This window comes from Palaemon carinicauda, chromosome 9, assembly GCF_036898095.1.
Source record: "Palaemon carinicauda isolate YSFRI2023 chromosome 9, ASM3689809v2, whole genome shotgun sequence".
Lineage (NCBI taxonomy): Eukaryota > Metazoa > Arthropoda > Malacostraca > Decapoda > Palaemonidae > Palaemon > Palaemon carinicauda.
Window position 1 is genome coordinate 104,657,742 of NC_090733.1, and position 16,079 is coordinate 104,673,820.

The window sequence follows — 16,079 nt, forward strand, 5'->3', positions numbered from 1 at the left end:
CAGCTCACCACCCCTCACTCATGCTTGCCTTCGTCATGGTCACCCTAGCACAACTGAGCTTGCTCTACCTCTTAATGTAGAATGCACGAGCCAGATTCCCTTATCTGTGACTGTGTTGCGAGTGCCCTACGTCTCGCACTTGCCTGCAACCAGTAAGCTGCTTCACCTAGGGGTTGTCTAGTTTGTGCTCATCTGGGGTTCATCCCCCTGTTGCCTTGAAAGACATGCTTAAAGCAAGTGTTCTGTCAGCATGCTCAGGCTGTTCAACATTATACAATCAGGGCGATTGTTTGGCTCACCTGAGCGCACTCTCACACATAACACTTATGAGATGGTGAATGTCCTTTTTAAAGCCCAAACATGCATGAGGCCATTAGGGGTCTAGAATTTGTGGTTTATTCAACTGCTGAGGTACTTACATCATGGGTATGTTCTCTTATTGAGAGATCTTATGTGTCTGCAATAGATATATGTTCTTTTCTGTGTACACTATCTGGTAGAGCTTGCTCACAAGCCTCAGCGTGTGCATTAGCAGGCTTACCCGCTTTCAAAGGAAGGTCTCATCCACTGTGGTCTCTATTGCTCACAGGTGTTTATGTTAGAGCTCCAGGTGTGATTGGTAGTGCACTCACCTAGCTGGGTTGTAAGTGCCTCATGGTCTACTCCTCTCACTCACATTGTTTAGTCCACTCTACCTGGTAAGGTAGAGCACACAACACAGGTTTGTGCTCTTGCACTTGTGATTGCACAACCAGCACAACCCCCTTTGGCTTGCGCTCTTGCTCCTGCTTACCTGTGGTAGCCTAGTTTGTACTTGACTCCTTATCAAAAAGGCATCCGGAAGATGGGGACTGGTCTTAAGGCTCTGGTCAAAATGGATATTGCAGCATGATTAGATAAGCAATCAGATCATTAGACTTCATGGTTAAAATACACCTTAAGGAGGTGTACTTCCAGATCCCAGCCTATCATGTCTTTGAAAGTACCTTAAGTTCGTGGTAGCAGACAAGGTATATTGTACTAGTTCAGGGTGTTGTCACTAGTCATCAACAACCTCATGGAAGTTCACTAGGATTTTCTCCCTGGTTTCAGCCTATATGTGAACAATGTTCACAGGATTACCTTGTGAGGTTGTGAGAGTACCTCTCTTGTTTTAAGACAATTCTCTTGGCAACCCCATCAGTGCCAAGGACTGTTGGGACATCTAGCCTCTCTTGAGTGCCTAGTTCTGAACAGTTCACTTTGGATGAAGTCCATATAGTCACAAAACTAGGTCCCTTCCAGAATAATGTTCTGAGAGAGATTAAAGACAGATCTTGAGGGATGGTGTTCCGACATCATCCTCCACAGGGGCACAAACTTTCTCTTTTATCTTCTGGAACTTAACATGTTTACAGATGCATTAAGGTTGGGGAGCCCCACCATCTTCAACACGGAGTGTCAGATCAGTAGTCAAAAGTAGGTCAGAATGACCACATCAACAGCCTAGAATTTAGGCGACCTTTCTCGCTCTCCAGCATTCTCAACCACTCCTGTTGAACCACTGATATGTGTTGTTACACCAATACTACAGTAGGGTTGTACTGTACTTTACCTAAAACAAGGAAATACAATTTCTTGTCACATACCTGAGCTCTTTGGAGCTGGCAGATGATCTCTCTGGTGATTGGGTTGCCTAGCACGCTACTGCTGTGTACACACACTTATCAGGTGCGGCTTTGATTTCTAGCAGTTCATATCCTGCTTTGGATAGAGAATAATGCAATCTCCCCGTCAGCCCGATTTATCCCTGGCAAGGAGAACATCCTGTCAGACAATATGCAGAGATGGACTCCGATGGTCTGGAATAAAGAGACTTTTTTTTATATCCTTGAACACGAACACTTAATGGCTTTAGGAGGTTCAAGACCTTTTGCGTCGCCTCTCAACCTGAAATTACTGGTATCTTGTGCCCTAGTAACATTACCAAAGGTAGCGTTAGAGGATGTTTCTCAACATTATTGGGAAATTCTTGAGGTTTATACCTCCCCTCTTTTTTTCCTATTGAAGATGGTTCTCAACAGGGTCAGATTGACTCTCAACATCAATTTGTCTCTCATTGTTCCACTGTGCAGGCCAGTTATGACAACCACACGCCTGGATCTTCCACAATTCAGTGGAGTCCCCATGTCTTTGTGCCTGAAGTTATTCAGCATCCCCTCATGCAGAGAGGGTTTTTATAATAATGAAACTGGTGTCTGGCATTTTCCTCAATCTATCAAGTGAAATTGTCTTTTTTCTGTGGTTGGTATCTTTGGAAGGGGTCTCTCTACCCTCGGAGACTCTATACCCCTGATAGCCTATTTTACTGGAAATAGGTTTGTTCCTTGTCACAAGGAAGACTTTCACCCTGGATGCTTACTGAAGTTCTATGTTCTGTGAAAGAGGCTTCATTCGAAACATTGTCCTTGGCAATGGACAATAGCTTTTGCTGGAAGCAGTCCTTGTTGACGCTCTGACCTGAACCAGGAGGGTTAGTGAGAACTATGGTTTCTTCTGCATCATTAGTCAAGAAGATGGAGACAGGGTCTTTCTTTTCTTACTTTGTGGCTGAGACTCAAATACACCAATACCTGATGCCACGTCAGATCTTGACAGATGTTGACTCTTAAGAAAGAAACCGATCTTCCCGATTGGTTGTTGAGCATTCAGTGGAAGAGTTTAGAAGAGGACTAAGAACACGATATCTGAATAAGCCAGAGAGGTCTTTGACTTTGTTTCAATTCTTCAAATACCTCCTAAATTGGGACATGTCCCCGAGCTCATGATGTTATTGGCATAAGCACGTCCATGGCATTCAGAAATATCCTTTGTGACACAGGTTTTACAAACTTGGCTCTGTAAGATGTCAAACCCCTTCAAAGCCCATTACCTGCAAGCCATGCCACACGTTCCTATAGATAAGTTCTCCCTAGGCCCTGTGGTAGCTATTCAGCAAGTGGTCTAGCTACTGTCATTTGGTTTCATTGACTGTAGATAGCCCCATGTAGATGGTAGCTAGTATCATACATATTGTGTTTTAAACATTATCGCACACTCTTTGAGAGGGGGGAGTGAGCCATTTCTGGGTAAACCACAGTGTGTGTACTTGAAAACCTTTGCCTGAGATATAGTTGCAGGTGTGTTCTTACACACGCTTACTGCTAGTGCACGGGCTGTAAACCTGCTGGCATTGCCAAACCACTGGTTAACGAGGTATTCGGATTTTCAATCCCAACGCATTATCACGCTCGAGTGTAAAAATCCGTTGTAAAAGTTTCATGCTATTTAGAAAGGGGACTTCCACCCACCATAGGGAAACTCAAGTAAATAAATTACAAATTTGGAAGTAATTTGTATTTTTCCTAACTATTACCTGTTATCAATTATCCACGGAAGTCCCATCTACAATCAAAGTAGTATTGTTATGAGTGAGCTATTAACTGACAACCTATATGATTGTTCACACTTCTTTAAAAGTTTTAACAGCATTGTTCCAGCTTCACTGAAGTCATACTCCTATGTAAAGAACAAGGGTTTGTATTCATGTCGGAACAAAAGGTATTTGGTATGAAGAGACTAGATAGCAAGAAACTAGTTTTAAACATTTTTGGAGCACTGCTAGGTTTAAACAGTTTATAGGACACTTCCAGTATTGAAGAGATATTTTTTGGTAATCACTGGTTTTTACAATTTTTATAGTACTCCCGAGTTTTGATGATTTTTCTTTTTTAATAATTTTCAATTTGCAGTTCCCAGGTTACTCCCTGATTATTTTGTTTTTGTGTTTAGGACACTCCCTGGTTTTCATAGTTTTGAGGGTACTTCCTTATTTTGGATATTTTTTTAGGTCCCTACTGTTTAGTTTTCCAGGCAGTGCCTGGTTTACACATATTTTCAAGGTACTACGGGGATTTGAAGATCTTCTAGGGCAGTTCCTGATTTACACAGCTAGAAGCACACTGACTGTCTTTGAAGAGTTATTTGGGGCACTGTCTGGTTGCAGAGTTTTAGGGGGTATTCCCTCAATCTGAAGTTTTTTTTTTTCTTATTTTTTTTTTTTTGGGGGGGGGGGCAGTCCCTGGTTTGTACACTTTTTAGGGTGCTCCACAGTTTTGAATATATTTTTTAGGGGACTCCGTGGTCTTAGAGTTTTTTTTATGGTAAGCCCTGGTATACGCAGTTTTTCAATATCAAACTTACCCGATGATCATATAGCTGCATCCCTGCTGCCCGACAGAAAAAACCTACGGGCGGAATACGCCAGCGATCGCTATACAGGTGGGGGTGTACATCAACAGCGCCATCTGTCAAGTAGGTACTCAAGTACTCGATGTCAACAAAGAACCAATTTTCCCTCTGTCGTGCCACTGGCAAGACCTACTAAATACGCCGTCTCTAACTGGATTTGTTTTCACAACGATTTGGTGAAGTACACTATTCCAGTTTTGAGCTTTCGCTATGCAGGGGTTTTATCTTCATTTCAAAACTTGAACTCGTTTTGGATAGATTTAATTATGGTGACGAAGAGAGTATGGACTCTCTTTCACTTTTAAATGGCCGACCCTTCCCTTAGACGGAAGTGTTGGTGACGAAGAGAGTATGGACTCTCTTTCACTTTTTAATGGCCGACCCTTCCCTTAGACGGAAGTGTGTTTAGGTTTTTGGTAATTTTGCTTAACAAGTTATAGATCTATTTATTTTATATCTCTCCGCCTTTATAGGCCTCTTCGATTAACTTTCCATTTATTATAAACTTATAAAAATTAATTTTTATGTTTGTTTATATGCGACCTTTCCTAATAGTAGGCGGTCCTTACTTGGAACCGAAGTTAATTAACATTGAGCCCGTCATATCGTATTTACCTTTTAAGAATTTAATACTTTTTTAATTTTAATGTTTTATGAAAGAATTTCTTTGATGGTCTCGTACTGTTTTCAAAGATGAACTAACGTTTAGTTTAGTCTCCGCAGTTGTTGACGTTCAGAACGTTCAACATGCGCTCTATCGTTACGATAGAGAGAGAGTATTTCACGGTTTCACGTTGCAGTAAGAGTAAACCGATTCTAGCGTTTCGTTCATTCTTTCTTAGCTTAAATGGTTTAAATTCTAAATAAAGGAACTTTTTATTTGGGAAACCTTTCAGTTTTTTCCTTTAGCAAATAATATGTTTTAACGATATATAATTGGGCTCTTCTCTCAGGTTCTAAGTCAAGAGAGAAGAGAGAGAGAGATAGAGACGGAGGGAGAGAGAGGAGAATAAACGTTTCGTTCAAGCTACTGCAGTCTATGCAGACTCAGTTAGCTGCGGTTATGCAGGAGTTTCGTGCGGAGAAGGTTTACACTGCTCTCGTTAGCCTACAACCTGCCACAGTTGTGCGCCCAGCTCACGCTGAGGCTGCCTGCTCCCACACTCCGGCTGCGGAGAGCTCCACCTCCGATGCGCGATCGACCCTGCCAGACGCATGTTAACGTTAGCCGACGTGCGGCTCCCTCCGTTAACATGCGTGAGCTACCGCATCAGCAGTGGGAAGGTGGAGTCAAGCTGCCGTGTTTTGACGCGATGCGTTAGTTTCCGCAACCCACGGCAGTCCCCACCACGCACCACCACTCCGCTTTGGTTGTTGCCTGCTCCCACACTCCGACTGCGGAGAAGGTTGACGATGCACCCGTTGGCCTACAGCCTGCCACGGTTGTGCGCCCAGCATGGCTGCCTGCTCCCACACTCTTGTTGTGAGAGCTCCTCCACCCATGCGCAGTCGACCCTGCCAGACGCATGCTGACTCCCACAGACACACGGAGCACTCCGTTGCCGTGCGTGAGCTACCACAAGCTGCCGTGTTTTGACACGGTGTGTCAGCCTCCGCAACCCACTGTGGTTACCGCCACTCGCCCGCAGCAGACTAGTCAGTCAGGAGTTGAGGCTTCCCCACACAGCTTTGGTTGTTGCCAGCTCACAGACTGTCAAGCAGTTACATGACGTTGCCTTCTGGTCTGCTACTAATGCACCAGTGCTGTATGTCCTCATGCACCTGTTGTGGTTGACAGTTCAGTTTTTGACAGTTCACAGACTGTCAAGCAGTTACATAACGTTGCCTTCTGGTCTGCTGCTTATGCACCAGTGAAACCCTCACTGAGATAACCTAGCTTTTCTCGGACATGGTTCCTGTAGATGAGAAAGTGCTGTTCTCCCTCCTTCTGATATTCCCTTGAGGACTCTGTCATTTGGAGAGGAGCCTTAAGCTGCTTAGCCTCCTATGGACTTTAATTAAAGCATAACATGCTTCCAGGGATGGTAAATGGTTCCGCTTCAGTCGCTAACCCCGTCTGTTGCCACACCTGCTCCCATAGACCCTAATGGGCTTTGTTGCAAGACATGCAGTCCAAGCTTAGTCCTTGATAGAGGATTTGTTACGTAGAAGAACCTTCTAGCCAACAACCTTCCTACCGGTTGGTTGTACGCCCTGTTGACGCTGAGGTATCCTACTCACGTCCGCCAGTTGAGATGGTTCCTCCACCGGTGCGACCCAGTGTGGGTTGCCAGTCGCACGTTGACGTTAAGCGACTCTCGGAGGTGGTTGTGGACGTTCAGTGTGTCACTAGGAAGACGTTCAACAACCAGCAGAGGTGACTTGTTGTGACGCAGTGCGGCAACCTCAGCAACCCGGTAGGGGGTTGTCTGCACAACCCAGACAGTCTAGACAGTTTCGGGTTGTCGCTGTACTTCCTCGCGTCCCCATGGTTGACAGTTCACAGACTGTGCAGCAGTACCATGATCTTGTGTCCGGCTCCGTCACGCATCCACCAGTGCGACCGGATTCAGCGAGTCAGACGTTGCCCACTCCGTTGCCGTTTCCTCATCAGTTTCGATGAGGAACCCTCTGATGAGGACATGGCTGAACAAGACGATCAACCCCCAGCCCTGCTATCCATCCAGAAGATGCTGAAGAAGGAACACGGCCCTGTCAGGCTGTGGATGAGTCTGGTTAGGACACTGTCATCCGTGGTTCAATTGGTGTCACTTGGAAGACTACACCTCCGTCCTCTTCGGTATCATCTAGCTCTTCACTGGAAAAGGACAAGACGCTAGAAGCGGTCTCGATCCCGGTTTCCGGAAAGATAAGTCTGGTCTGACTTGATGAAAGGACTTTATCAACCTTTGAAAGGGTCTTCCCCTGACTGTTCAGACTCCCAACCACGTTCTCTTCTCAGACGCATCGGACGTAGGCTGGGGTGCGACCTTAGGCGGTAGGGAATGCTCGGGATTATGGAACTCGAGTCAAAGGACAATGCATTTCAACTGCAAGAAGCTTCTGGCAGTACGTCTGACCTGGAAAAGCTTCAGGTCTCTCCTTCAAGGCAAAGTGGTGGAGGTGAACACGGTCAACTCCCTGCTTTGATGTACATCTCCTAGCAAGGAGGGACCTACTCTCTGACATGGTATGAGTTCGCAAGTGACCTCCTCTCCTGTTCAACAGGTCTAGACTTTTCACTAGTAACGTGTTTCATCCAAGGCAACTTGAATGTCTTAGCAGATTGTCTCAGTAGGAAGGGACAATAATTCCAACATATTGGACCCTCCACAAGGATGTATGCAAGAGACTTTGGGTCACCTGGGGCCAGCCAACCATAGATCTCTTCGCAACCTCGATGTCCAAGAGGCTCCCAATACTTTGCTCACCTATCCCGGACCCAGCAGTAGTTCTTATAGATGCCTTTCTACTAGATTGGTCTCATCTAGATCTATATGCATTCCCTCCGTTCTAGATTGTCAACAAGGTACTGCAGAAGTTCGCCTCTCACGAAGGGACAAAGTTGACGCTAGTTGCTTCCCTCTGGCCCGCGAGAGAATAACTTACCGAGGTACTTCGATGGCTAGTAGACGTTCCCAGAACACTTCCCCTAAGGGTGGACCTTCTACATCTGCCACGCGTAAAGAAGGTACTCCAAGGCCTCCACGCTCTTCGTCTGACTGCCTTCAGAATATCGAAAGACTCTCGAGAACTAGAGGTTTTTCGAAGGACGATTGCTAGAGCAAGGAGAACATCCACCCTTAGAGTCTACCAATCGAAGTGGGAAATCTTCCGAAACTGGTGCAAGTCAGTATCCGTATCCTCGACCAGTACCTCTGTAACTCAAATAGCTGACTTCCTCTTATATCTGAGGAAAGAGCGATCTCTTTCAGCTCCCACTATCAAGGGTTACAGAAGCATGTTGGCATCAGTCTTCCGTCATAGAGGCTTAGATCTTTCCAACAATAAAGATCTACAGGACCTCCTTAAGTCTTTTGAGACCACGAAGGAGCGTCGTTTGGTTACACCTGGTTGGAATTTAGATGTGGTTCTAAGATTCCTTATGTCAGACAGGTTCGAACCACTTCAATCAGCCTCCCTGAAAGATCTCACCTTTAAGACTCTTTTCCTGTTATGCTTAACCACAGCTAAAAGAGTCAGTGAGATTCATGCCTTCAGCAAGAACATCGGATTCTCATCCGAAACGGCTACATGTTCTACATCTTGGTTTTCTAGCCAAACACGAGCTGCCTTCTCGGCCTTGACCAATATCGTTCGGTATTCCAAACTTATCGTATGGTTGGAAATGACCTAGAAAGAGTATTATGTCCTGTAAGAGCTCTTAAGTTCTATTTTAAAAACCTTTACGAGGCCCGTCTGAAGCTTTATGGTGTTCAGTTAAGAATCCATCTTTGCCTATGTCAGAGAATTCTTTATCCTATTTTATCAGACTGTTAATACGAGAAGCTCATTCCCCTCTGAATGAGGAAGACCAAGCTTGGCTGAAGGTAAGGACACACGAAGTTAGAGCTGTCACAACTTCCGTGGCCTTTAAACAAAATAGATCTCTGCAAAATATATTCGACGCAACCTATTGGAAAAGCAAATCAGTGTTCGCGTCTTTTATCTTAAGAATGTCCAGTCTCTTTACCAGAACTGCTACACTCTGGGACCATTCGTAGCAACGAGTGCAGTAGTGGTGGGGGCTCCACCACTACAATTCCCTAATTCCAGAACCTTTTTAATCTTTCTCTTGAAATATTTTTGGGTTGTCTGGAAGGCTAAGAAGCCTTTCGCATCCTACTTGATTTGGCGGGTGGTCAAAATCATTTCTTGAGAAGCGCCTAGATTAGAGGTTTTGATGAGGACCTTTAGTATGGGTTGCAACCCTTCATACTTCAGCTCCTAGGAGTCGCTCAGCATCCTATGAGGATCGCGAGGCTCAGTAAGGAAGACGTACTTAAAAAGGCAGAGTAATTGTTCAAGTCGTCTTCCTTACCAGGTACTTATTTATTTTATGCTTGTTATTTTGAATAACTGCTAAAATGAAATACGGAATACTTAGCTCATAATGTCAACTTGTAATGCTGGTCTCTACCCACCCCCCTGGGTGTGAATCAGCTATATGATCATCGGGTAAGTTTGATATTGAAAAATGTTATTTTCCTTAGTAAAATAAATTTTTGAATATACTTACCCGATGATCATAAATTAAAGGACCCACCCTTCCTCCCCAATAGAGAACCAGTGGGACAGAGGAGAAAATTGGTTCTTTGTTGACATCGAGTACTTGAGTACCTACTTGACAGATGGCGCTGTTGATGTACACCCCCACCTGTATAGCGATCGCTGGCGTATTCCGCCCGTAGGTTTTTTTCTGTCGGGCAGCAGGGATGCAGCTATATGATCATCGGGTAAGTATATTCAAAAATTTATTTTACTAAGGAAAATAACATTTTTTATAGAACTTGAGGGTTTGAAGAGTTTTTGTTTTGGGGACTTCCTGGTTTGCAAAGTTTTCAGGGAACCTTTGATTGCAGAGTTTTTAGGGTACTCCTTCTATTGCAGAGTTTCTAGGGTACTCCTTCTATTACACAGTTTCTAGGGTACTCCTTCTATTGCACAGTTTTTAGGGTATTCCTATTGCACAATTTTAGGGATCTCCCTCTATTGTAGATTTTTTTACAGTACTCCCTCTATTGCACAGCTTTGAGGGTACTTTCTAGTTTTACCAATTTTCAGTGAAGTCTCAGGTGTTGAAAAGTTTTTCAGGGAACTCCATGGTTTGCACAGTTTTCAGTGTACTTCCTGGTTTTGAATGGTTTCTCTACACCACTACATTGTTTGCCTTGTTTTCAGGGTAGTCCCTGAATGAGGCATCTTTTAGGACACTGCCTTGTTTTTATGCAGTTTTCACAATTTTTGAAACTGCATAGTTTTGACATTTTTTTAGGGCACTCCTTGGCTTTGAAGAGTTATTTTAGGGAACTCAGATTTGCACAGTAATGAAGGTATTACTTGATTTTAAAGTTTTTTTTTTTTATTTGAAGTTTTCCGGGCGTTCTGAATATTTAATAAAGGTAATGCCTGGTATTCAGAGTTTAAGGTATTCCATTGTTTTGACATTTTAGGGCACTCTGGTTTATACAGTTTTGAAGATGCTTCCTTACTTTGAATATTTTTCTAGGTTAATCCCTGATTTGTACAGTTTTCTTGTCACTCCCTGGTTCTGACATTTTGATTTATGGCACCCTGATTTGGACAGTTTTCAGGCTTTTGAAATTTATTTTGAAAAGCAATCCATAGTTTGTATTGTTTTAGGGTATTCCCTGGCTTGCACAGCTTTCAAGGTACACTGCTTTAGAACTTTTATTTTTAAGCACTCCCTCTTTTGCACTGCTTTCAAGGTGCTACCTATTTTGCACAGTTTTTATGGTACTCCTAGGTTTTGAGTTTTTTTTTTTTTTTTTAGTTTAGTTTCCTCTCTAACTTATAATGTTTTCCGGATAATTCTTAGATTAGAAGAATTTTATAGGGCACTGTGTAATTTGCACACTTTTCAGGGTAATCCTCTTGAAATTTTCATGGGACTCCCTGGTTTTCACAGTTTTCAAGGTAGTTCTTTATTTTAGAAGAGTTATTTTAGGGCACTTCCTGGTTTATCCAGTTTTCGGTGTACGCCCTAGTTTGAAAGTTTTTATTCTTATTTTTAGGGCAATGACACTTTTTTTTTTTTTAATGGTTTTAGGGTACTTCTTAGGTTTGAAGTATTTATAAGAGCCATTCCCTGATTTTCTACGTCTTCAGGATATTCCCAGGTTTTGAAGTTATTTTAGGGAAATCCCTGGTTTTGAAATTATTTTAGGAAAATCCCTGGTTTGTATAGTTATCTGGGTTCTCCCTGATTTAGGATTTCTTTTTTAGGACATTTCCTGATTTTGAAGAGTTTTAGGGCACACTTTGGTTTGCACAGTTTTCAGGGTAATTCCTGAATTTTAAAGAGGATTTTAGGACACAGCTTGGTTTGCAAAGTTTTTAATGTGTTCTCTGCTTTTGCAGAGTTTTTTAAGGACACTACCTTGTTTGCAGTTTTCACGGTAGGCTACTAGTGGATTTTCAAGATTTTTAGGGCACTCCTTGGATTATACAGTTTTCAAAGGACTCCTTGGGTTTGAATAGCTATTTAGGGGATTCCTATGCTTACAAAGTTTTCTAGATACTCCCTTGTTTAAAGAAATTTTGTCATTCCCTGGTTCGAACAGTTTTTAGGGTACTTTTTTTTTTTTTTTTTTTTTTTTTAAGGTATTTCTTGGTTTCCAGTTTTCAGGGTAACCCTGGTTGTGCAAAGTTGTTTTAGGTCCCTTGTTTTGCAATATTTTCTTAGTACTACTCAGTTTTCACATTTTTTTAGGAATCCCTGGTTGGCAAAGTTTTCAGGGTACTTCCTGGTTTTGATTTTTCTTAATTTGATGTTATGCCACTACTGGTATGTATAGTTTTTTGGACACTTCCTAGATTTTACGTTCTTTGACTAAAATTCTGCACTTAATGCCAGGAGATTGGAATTGATTTGTTAGGAAAACTTTAATTGCATTAAGTTATTAACATATAAAAGAGAATTTCTATAGTCATAAATTTCAAGGTATGTAGTTCTCATGTAGCCCTTCAAATTTTTCTCATAATTTCCTTCTTAAAACTGATGAAAATTAGTGAGGATTAACCTTATATCAGAAACATTTAAGCACTTCATTTTATGCAATATATTTTTGGATATTTATCAATAATTTTAGAAACTTTTTATATTTTGAGTTTCAGCCGGATAATAACACTGAAGTTCAATTTTCTCGGTGTTTCGAAGTGGAATGGAATATTATTATCCATAATTTTTTCTAAATTTTAAAGGACAAATCCATAAAATTCCTTTCATAATTCTAAAGCTGTTGACATAGTTCATTCTTCTCTTGATTTTCCTTTTTTCTAAGTATAACACACCAAATGGCACTGAGTAGTGTCACATTCCCCAGCGCTATGCTATATATCTCAAATGCATATATCTTAATCTACTTCATATTTTGATTTTTAATAATAACATCCTACCAGAATTACCTTTGCCATTTTCAATCATATCTAAGTTAAATCTTGCAATAATATTTTTCATAATTTCTAATTCAGTGAAAAAATATAGCCTTAGCTGGTTTGAAAGTTTGTCATACTATGAACCATGTAATATTCTCTCTCTCTCTCTCTCTCTCTCTCTCTCTCTCTCTCTCTCTCTCTCTCTCTCTCTCTCTCTCTCTCTCTCTCTCATTTGCTCTTTTTGTTCCCAACACTGGAAATATTTGGTTAAGCGAATGAATGATGAGAGAAGTAGTGAACATGTGTACAGTATAGTATTGGGTGATGAAAGTAAATTCGTTTCTTCACAAATACAACCATTCGATCTTCACTATGGATATATTGTCTTGGCGTAGCTGGAAACTAACCATAAACTTTTTGCACAAGGTAAATAACCCACTGCTAGGTAGCGGGTGTTGGACCAGTAACACACTCAGCTTCTCTATCCTATTTATCCACTTTTGATTTTGGCTCGGTGGAGAGACGTACTGTTTATCTCTCCTAAAAAACCTATTTATTGCATAGAACTGGCCATAAAGTCACTTTGTTTTCCTTTTCTTTTGCAGGTGTGTGTGATCTTATCTGAAGGCTACTAATGTGTGGGTTTGTCCTGGCATTGAAGGTCACTCTTGTGGAACCTTTGTGTTGACTCGGGAGACAGATCCTCATTCCCTTTGCCCGGGGTGCAGAAGACATTAATGCAATAAGATTCTCTCTGTGGAGAGTATCGGGAGTGGTCATCCTCTTAGTGGGTACGGTATGTTAAGCGGCGGGAAAAGAAGTACAAAAGGGATTCTTCTACCTCTGGGTCGTCCTCGATGTTGTAGTTGTTCCGACTTCATATTTTGGTGTCTCTTCCCACTGAATTTGGGTCGTCCTCGAGGTTAAAATAGTTCTGACTTCTTATTCCGGCATCTCGCCCCGCAGAGTTTTCTTGTTCAGTCTCCCCTGAAGGACGAACGAGTAAGTATGAGGACCATTTGACCCACCGGACAACCCTCGGGTATAGACGGCTGTGTCTCTTCCCCTGGTGAAGCGGCAGCGTTCACATCTGAAGGTGGGTCTATCTCTTTTGACGCCATTCGTCAAAATTTGGTCTTCCTTGGGGATCTCGGGTTCCCCCTCTAAGGAATGGCTCTTGGGGATGCTGAAGCTTAGGGCACAGCAGTAGAGCACATCTGCTACACAGTGGTTGGCCACAGCCTTGTTCTCAATTTTCTGGAGTGGTGTTCCTTTCAAAAGGTATTATGCCGTTCACTGAAGAGGTCTCCATAACTTCTTGCCCACTTGAGGAATTGCTAGCAGAGCCTCCTGGGAGTCCCGGCCAGACTTGTGATACCCCAGGGTGAGCATGCCAGCTGATCTTGGTCAGCCAGCTGAGCTTGCTCAGGGTGCTGGACTCACTCAGTGATCTGATGTTTCTCAGTGTGCCGAGTTCCCTCAGCAGGAGAAAAGTGCCGTTCCTCTACCGTATGAGATAGGTCGCCCTTCTCACTGTCACGAAAGGGCTTCCTCTCTTGAGTGGTCTCCCCCTCAAGTATCTCGTAAGCGGGCATTAGACTCTTTTGTGGATTGATCTAGCTCTTAGGAGCATCCAGATAGTGGTGGCTGCCAACCACTTGCAGTTGCAGCCCCTGGTCATCAAGCCCTTATGGCACAATGAGTTTTGGGAGGCATGACCCATGCTTCTACTCCCTATAGGATAGAGCCTGCCTGTTTTGACATTCGTGAGCAATGGCAACGTGGATTCGTAGACAAGACCCTTCACCTTTGCTGGATCCCATACGAGTGAGTACCTCTTTCTGTAGGAGTACTCTTGCAGGTTCTCTTATGAGTGTTTGCTCCCCTGTCCATGAGTGAGTACTTCCTTCTGTAGGAGTACGTATGGCAACTCGTCAACTTCTTGCAGGCTCTCTTATGAATGTTTGCTCCACTGTCCATGATGCTACAGTTCACGGACAAACAGGCCCTAATTTGGCGGGAAAGTCTTTTGTGTCAGTGCACACTCGCCCTCTATGTGCTGGCAAGGTGGGTGCTCAAGCTCCTCCCACTAACAAAGGTCTGTTGACTGCACACGCTACCCAGATAGAATGTATGTGTTCTGCTTCACTCACTAGGAGAGGTAAGTGCTCGTCATTAGCGCGTTAATGAAGACTTGCCTGTTGGGATTTCTGCGGCCATCCCTTTGCTTGCAAAGGACGCTCCATGGTTCAGAGAACTCATTAAGGCTGTGAAACAAGGGGTTAGTGCTCTAGTTCCAGCTCCACTATCACAAACCTTGGTTAGGCCAATTCCTATCCCTCTCGTGTCCGGTTCCCCTTGGAGTTCCAATCCACCTGTGGATCCCAGGCATAAGAGTACTGCCTCGAGGCCTGCTTCTCTTCCAGCTGTGCCTTGTACTACTGCTCCTGAGCAGTTTTCCAGGTACCAGATACCTAGACCCAATGGTCTTCCATTCTGGCCAAGATTCCATTTTGGAAAACTGGGCATTATCCCAGTTAAACCAACAAAAAGGAGAAGAGGACAGGGGCAAGAGATGCCTCCTCCAGGGTATACCCATCATCTGAGGAAGTCTTTTGGAAGGAGTTTTCATGTCTCCTTGACTCCTCGGCCAAGCCCAGGGAGCAGAAGAACTTGAAGACCCTTCCTAAGAATCTGGCCTTGAAAGGTTTCAAGGCTTTAGGTCAGCAGAAGGGCATTCTTAGTTTGGTTCAGCCTTGGTGTTGCTGGCATTGTAGAATCTCCCATCGGGGTCTCAGGGCACTGCAAGGGACCTCGTTGATGAATCTGACCCATAGGAGCACGGGCTCCTATGGGTTTATATTTGGGTGTGGATGAATTACAAGTGGATGTTGTGGATCACTCTGCCGGATTGCTACTAATGTCTGCTACTCTTAAGGCTATACATTACAACTCATTGGTGGAGGGTTCTCCCTTGTTCAACTTAGAAGACGTCGACACTCCCTCCTCCATAGGGCAGTAACATCTTATCTTTACTCTTTAGTACCCTGGCACAGAGATTGTCTCCTGCCTACCGACAAGGATACAGAAAAGGGTCAACATCTTCTAAGAAGTCTTCCGCTAAGAAGAAAACCTTGAAGCACCCCTTTCATGGTAAGGGTGCTAGGTGCAAAGGAGGTAGAGCATTCATCTTACCCATCCACCAGTGGGAGGATGCTTGAAGAACAGGTGGCAGTGATGGGAGTTCCATGGGGCCAAACAGTGGACGGTCTCCCTCTTCTCCCCCCTTCCGTTGAATCATCATCCTGTGAAGTCCAAACCATGTTGGAGAAGGATGCTCTCTAAGAGGTCCGAGACGAATCCCCAGCCTTCTATAGTCGACTTTTTCTTGTAGAAAAGCTGTCTGGAGGCCAGAGTCTGGTCAATGACCTCTCTGACCTGAATGGGTTTGTTCTGCAAGTCCAATTCAAGATGGAGATAGAATATATGGTAAGACTGGCTTTCAGACCGAGAGACTTCATGATAACACTGGATCTCAAAGATGCATACTTCCAGATCCCAATCCATCCAACATCAATGAAGTACCTAAGATTCATCCCTCATGAGGTTCTGAATCTTTTAAAAGTATTGTCTCATACATCATGTGGGACAAACCGCAAAACTATTTTAAGATTATACAAAGCCCTAGTTTT